The following is a 6,734-nucleotide window of genomic DNA, read 5'->3' as shown; positions in this document are numbered from 1 at the left end:
ACTGAGCAAGATATATTTCAAATGTAGTTTTGATTTTCATTAGTGCCCCAAATTTTAATTATGCATTAAATAAATAATGGGACTAAAGTAGCATAAGCCAAATCATAGTGTTCATTAATATGCAATATTTAAGTAATATTGTGAGTGTTCAACAAATGCTGTTTCTACTATAACTACTGCTGCTATTGATATTACTATCGGTGCCTCTGTTTCTTAGTATTTACTCCCAAGCACAGAGCTTTGGTTCCAGCTTCATCTGTTCACTGCTAGAATGACATGCTCATTCCTACATATGTGCATTACCTTCTGTCTCTTCCTCCTCTAATTTATCCTATAAATTATTGCCTGATTATATCTTAATATTCTGTGTGAACCCTAAGCAAATATTTTTCAATTTTAAGTCATAAGCATAAATCCATGCTCCAAGTCAGTGTCTCTTGAACAAGGATGATTTTGATCCAAGAGGACCCTTGTCAATGTCTGTATTCATTTTTGATTGTTAAAATTGAGAGGTGGTGCTCCTTTGTTACAGGTCAGGGAAGTTCCTAAACTTATTACAGGGCAGCTGCTATACCCCCTGTTCTGGAACAAAATTCAGTGCTGAGTTTGAGAATCCCTGTTCTAAGTAGATATTGATACTATATGTGCAATAAAATACAAACTATATTGATGAACATATAGATTTTCATCAGCACCTTAGGTAGCTTGACCTAAGTCATCCTATTTCTCCTTTTCATCACAGAATATTCCCTCAATTTTTTTTGAATCGGTTAACAGAAAATCTGATATATAAATATTGTATTTAAACTTCTGAGCATCTTCTATCTGCCCTTAGCACTCTTCCCAGTCCTCTTATTACCCTGATTATTTATGCCATTTATTTGGCACTTAGTAAAATAAATAATGTCATTTTTGTTTTCTTTTGTGTATATGTCCATAATTGATTTTATCTCCTAAAGACAAGATTAATATAAAACATGTTTCTTAACCTTTATGTCCATCTTTCTCTATTTCCCTTAAGATACCATATTTGCCCCCATGTAGCCTATGGAATGTACAACCTATTTAAAGAGTTATTTCTGGGGCTAGTTCCAAGTTATTTGCTTTGACTTACTCCTTATATCACATTCCACTCTTGTTTTAGTTGTTAGATGTCATCAAGACTCTTTGAGTCACAGAAATCCCAACTGACAGATCTTCCCCCATAGGGTTTTCTAGGCCGTAATCTTTATGGAAGCAGATTTCCAGGCCTTTCTCCTGTGGAGCTGCTGGGTGGGTTCAAACTGCCAAATTTTCAGTTAACAACTGAGTGCTTAACTGTTGTGACACCCTGTTGTTGTTGTTGTTATGTGCCGTCGAGTCGGCCTGCCCCGACTCATAGCGACCCCTCCTTGGGTTTCCGAGGCAGTATCACTACGGAAGTAGGATTGCCCAACCTTCCTTCCGAGGAGTGGCTGGTGGGTTTGAACCGCCAGTCGTCTGGTAAGCAGGCAAGTGTCTTAGCCACTATGGTACCAGAGCTCCTGACACCCTACTCTTAATCAATTTGAGTGTTTTGCTAAAGCTATGCATTGAAAAATATTCTGAGACTGCATGTGCATACAATGGGAAAGAGGCAGTGATTGATTAATGATGTCTGTTAAAGGTGTAGGAGGAGCTCTGGAACTTGACTGCTAACTAGATGACTGGTGGTTAAAACCCACCAGCCCCTCCTTGGTAGGAAGGTTGGGCAATCCTACTTCCGTAGTGATACTTCCTCAGAAACCCAAGGAGGAGTCACTATGAGTCGGGGCCCACTCGATGGCACATAACAACAACAACACAAAGGTGTAGGAGAAAGTTGTGCCAGTATGTATGCCAAAGATTTGCTGTTTCTGTTCTTTCCCTTACCTAGTATATCTAGGTTATTTGCAAACATCTTTTTAGAGAAGGTCTCAAAAATTGACATAATGTGTGGAATCTGTTAATGCTCATAAAACTAAATCACCATGTAGTCCCACAGATGATCTGAAAGCACAAGGCAAATTACTTGCCACCTGATTCAGGAATTTTTGGTTAACAGTAAAAGAAATCTATCACACATTTGTTGTTAGTTGCCATCAAGTTGATTATTGAATTGTAACAGCCCCATGTGATAGAGTAGAACTGTCCCATAGTGTAATCTAAGTTGTCATCTTTACAGATTGCCAGGTCTTTCTCTAGAGGAGCTGCTGGGTAAGTTGGACTCACCAACCTTTCAGTTACCAGCAGATTGGTTAATTATTTGCACCACTAAGGCTCATGTAATGCATATTGTAGTTGTTGTTAGGTACCACTGAGTCAGTTCCAACTCATAGTGACCCTGTGTACAACAGAACAAAACATTGCCCAGTTTTGCACCATCCTCACTATCATTGCTATGTCTGAGCCCACTGTTGAAGCCACTGTGTCAATACATCTTTCTGAGGGTCTTCCTCTTTTTCAGTAACACTCCACCAAGCATAATGACCTTCTCCAGTACTTGTCCCTCATGATAACAGACCAGAGTACATGACAGAAATTGTCTCTATCCTCCCTTCTGGGAACATTCTGGCTTTACTTCTTCCAAGATAGATTTGTTCTTTCTTCTGCTGTATTCAAAATTCTTCACCAACATCATAATTTAAATATATCACTTCTTCCATCTTCCTTATTCATTGTTCAAGTTTTTCATGTGTATGAGGTGATATTAAAAAATAGCAGTTTAAATGGATCTGAGATGAATCATGGAATTCAAGAAGAGGAAATTATGTGGAACCCAGGAGAAAACACTATCTTATCTTGTCTATGTTTATTGTCTACTCCCTTTTCCAGATGAGCATTCACTCTTCTATCTCTTTCATGTTTGGTAAAGTAAAGGACGTTAGGAAAAAGGAAGACCCTCAATGAGATCCATTGACTTAATGGCTGCAAAAATGGGCTTAAGCATAGCAATGATTGTGAATATGGTGCAGGACCCAGCAGTGTTTCATTCTGTTGAACATAGGGTTGTTATGAGTCAGAACCAGTTCAATCACACCTAAGAACAACAACATCTCTTTCTCTGGCTGTTTCTCCAGAAAAAAAAAAAAAAAAATTTACTTCTTTGGGACAACCAAGGACAAACAAGACAAATACATAGCTCCCCAAAAGAAACATCCTTATTTAAAGGGCTCATCCTAGACACACAAACATCTCTCAGTCCAAACCAAAATGTGTCACGTTGCCTAAATCTCTAAACCAGAGAAAGTAATGAGGATGTGTTTGCTAGCTGTCCTTTCCCTTGGGTAAGAGTAACCATGCAAATCTCAAAAAGAAGACTTGTGTCCTGCTAGATATCCTGAAAAGCATTTATTTCTTATGCATTGTTATATGTATTAAACAATCCTACATATTAGAAATTATTCCCACCTGCTACATAAGGAAGCTAACTGTAAGACAGTTACAGAGATAATCCAGTTGGTAGAAGGAAAACCCAAGTATAAAATCCATCTGTCTGATTGCAGAGCTTGGACTCTTTTTAGGTTACTAGGAGACCCAGAAATTCATTCTTACAACATAGGTAACCAGGCAGATATTTTTATGTTAAGAGTTGCCCAGATTCGGTGGTTAAACATAACAAAATTAAATAAATGAAACAGTGATAATAACTGCTAACATTTATTAAGTGTTTGCTGTATATGAGCATGTGCCAAATTCATTATATTTACTGACACATTTAATGCTTTTATCGATCTTGTGGAAAAAAAAAAAAAAAAAACTAGTTGTAGTAGAGTTTATTCCAACTCACAGTGACCCCACGTATGTCAGAAAACCATAGGGTTTTCAGTGGCTGTGACTTTTCCAAAATAGATCCAAAGGCCTTTTATCAGAGACATCTCTGGGTAGACTCAAAATGCCAACTTTTTTCATTAGTTGCCTATCACTTAACCATTTGCACCACCCAAGCCACCTCAGCAATTGCCATCTAGTTAACAGACTTTTCTTGATTAACCTTTTAGAAGTAGATTGCCAGGCTTTTCTTCTGAGCTGCCTCTGGGTATACTGGAACCACCAGCCTTTTGGTTAGTAGGTGAATATACTAACCATTCTGCCACTCAAGAAATCCTTATGAGACAAGGACACCCAAAATAACAAAGCTAGTAAATGGCAGAACTGAATTTAAACTCAGGCAAAAGATTTGACTGCAGATATTACCGTGGAGAGTGAGGAAGAAAGAAATCTATTGTCAAATTGTATAAGCTTATATTATTAAAATATGTGCAAGTATGTACATAATTATATGTGTGTGTGTATGCACACACACATGTACATATACATTCTATATGTACAGGCATATTCTGTGTAGCTGTATAAAAATACATTTAAGCTTTCACATGTTCAAAACTGAAATGTATGGTTTCTGGTTTTATGTTTTGTTTTTGTCCTTCTTTCCATTGCATAGCAGAACTGCCTGCTGGTACCTTTCCCTTTGTCAGAGGCTGATAAGGGCTGTACAATCTTGCAGTCAAAACATCTCACTAAAAAGCTCCTTTGGTGGCAAAGCCTATCTTGGAGTGTGTTTGGTTTCCTGGCTGCCTTATTTGTTTACAACAATGCTCTTAAAAGTGTCTCTACCATCTGCGTCAGGTCTGGTTCATTGAATGAGAATGAGATATTAAAATGCCATCCAGATGTCTAGATGTGTATCTGCATTAACATATTATGCAAATTGTCACAAGGCATTTTTTTTTCCCTTCTTAAACAAAAAAATATTTTTAGATGGAAAGCAAGAAAGTAAACCTGTGGAAGCAAAAGAAAAATTTTACAAAGGTAAAGGAAAAAAGATAAGATTTGCATTATCTTTTTATAATCATAACTTAGGAAACCATAACTTGCAAATGTTTTAGTGTCTATCACTTTGCAAAGGAAAGATGGATGTGAACAGAAAGAACAGAAAATTCACCTTGGAAGAATGAAAAATATGAATTCAGAATATAAACATTTTCATCAGACACCCAAATAAATCATAAATTAGAAAATACAGTGGGATAATCAACAGCATAGCTTGATTCAACATTCCAATTTATGTCTGTCAAATATTCCTAAAGTGGCATTTCAGTTCTCCTGATTTCAAATATCTTTGTTTGTTGTTTAAAAATTCTAAATAATGGCACATTAAAAATGGTTCCATGTTTATAGGCTTATTATATGATATAAAACCAAAAAATAACAAACTCACTGCCATCGAGTCAATTCTGACTCAAAGTGACCCCCTTTGGGTTTCATAGGAAGTAAATCATTACAGAAGTAGATTGCCCAGTCTTCCTTTCACAGAGTGGGTGGTGGGTTTGAACCACCAACCTTCTGGCTGGCAGTAAAATACCTTGGGTACTACGCCACCAGAGCTACTTACAGATATAAGCATGGAACATCTGTTAAAAAATATGGTGCATCAACATTAATAATAAGTTGTTAGTTTAGAGGCCAGAGTTAGTACTGATATGTGAAGGACAAGTTCTCTGATTCATGCTGTAATTAACCAGGACTAAACCAGCTATTTCTTCTAATCCCTATCTTCCCCTTATAAATTGGGAATATATTTTCTTGGGGTGTCAGGAAACAGGGAGAGTAGGACAAACTTTTTCAAGTCTCATATTTTAAATTTAAATTCAGAGGCTTTATTTTTTCTCTCCCCATAAAGAAGCACAAGTAATGCTAATAATATATTTTGCAAGTAAACAGTTCCTGAATCAGTATTTAAAATGCAATCACATTTACTTATGATGAATTCTAGGACATGTTCCAGAGATAATTCAACAAATTCATTATTACCACTGAAGACTACGACATAGAGTGGATGGTTTAAAATATCATCAGCAAAACAGTAAAAACCATTCTTAAATGTTTTCAGGTTCACATTAGCTCTGAGCTTGCTATTAATGTGAGATTTTTCCTTTTCTCAGTGGATGTTAATTCCGCAGACCATGGTCACCTACTGAGAGTGGGCTAAAAATTGTTAATGCCTAGCAAATCTTTCAAACTTTTTTCGTCAGAATCTGACAAGATAAAATAACAAATTTTTAAAGATAACGTTAGACAGAGTGTAAAGGAAGGATTAGAAGTGAACAGACGATAGCAGAAAGAAAGGATGAAGAATTCAGAAATCCAAATTGTAATCATTCATTAACATATAATGAATCAGCTAAGCTTTCTATCTTCTCCATTCCCCTACAATTAAACTGCACTGAGGAGTGCGAAGGAAAAATGAAGATAATTATCTAGTAGATTCAGTTCAGCAAACACTAGGTTGAAGGAACTAGATGATCCAGGCATTCTTTCCACCGAGACACTTCTCTGATAAATTATCTCCCTGTTCCACCTGCTTCACATCTTTTCCTGGATCAGGGAGCTGTACCACCTCCCTCCCTTCTCAGATATAAATGGGCATCACCAACTTGCAGCCAGATATTCCAATGTTCTTCCCAGTAATCACAAACGAGATTGAGTGAAGCAATGCAATTCAACACAAAGCCCACCCTTCCCTCAAAACTAACCCAGAATCCTAATAAGTAGGTCTGCAGCCAGACTTCTAAAAGAAACCACATAGCATTGCTACCATTGATCTGATCTCTTAGAACACTGACCTAGAGCTAATGAAGAATTAATATGGCAACAATTGCAACCAAATCATTCAAATATTTTTTGTGATTGTTGGTTGTCTATCCAGAATAATTTTTTCTTAGAGGAAACAAATA

The sequence above is a fragment of the Orycteropus afer genome, unplaced genomic scaffold (genome assembly GCF_000298275.1).
Source record: "Orycteropus afer afer isolate SDZICR_OR568_19922 unplaced genomic scaffold, OryAfe1.0 scaffold00771, whole genome shotgun sequence".
Lineage (NCBI taxonomy): Eukaryota > Metazoa > Chordata > Mammalia > Tubulidentata > Orycteropodidae > Orycteropus > Orycteropus afer.
This window is presented reverse-complemented; position numbering follows the sequence as displayed.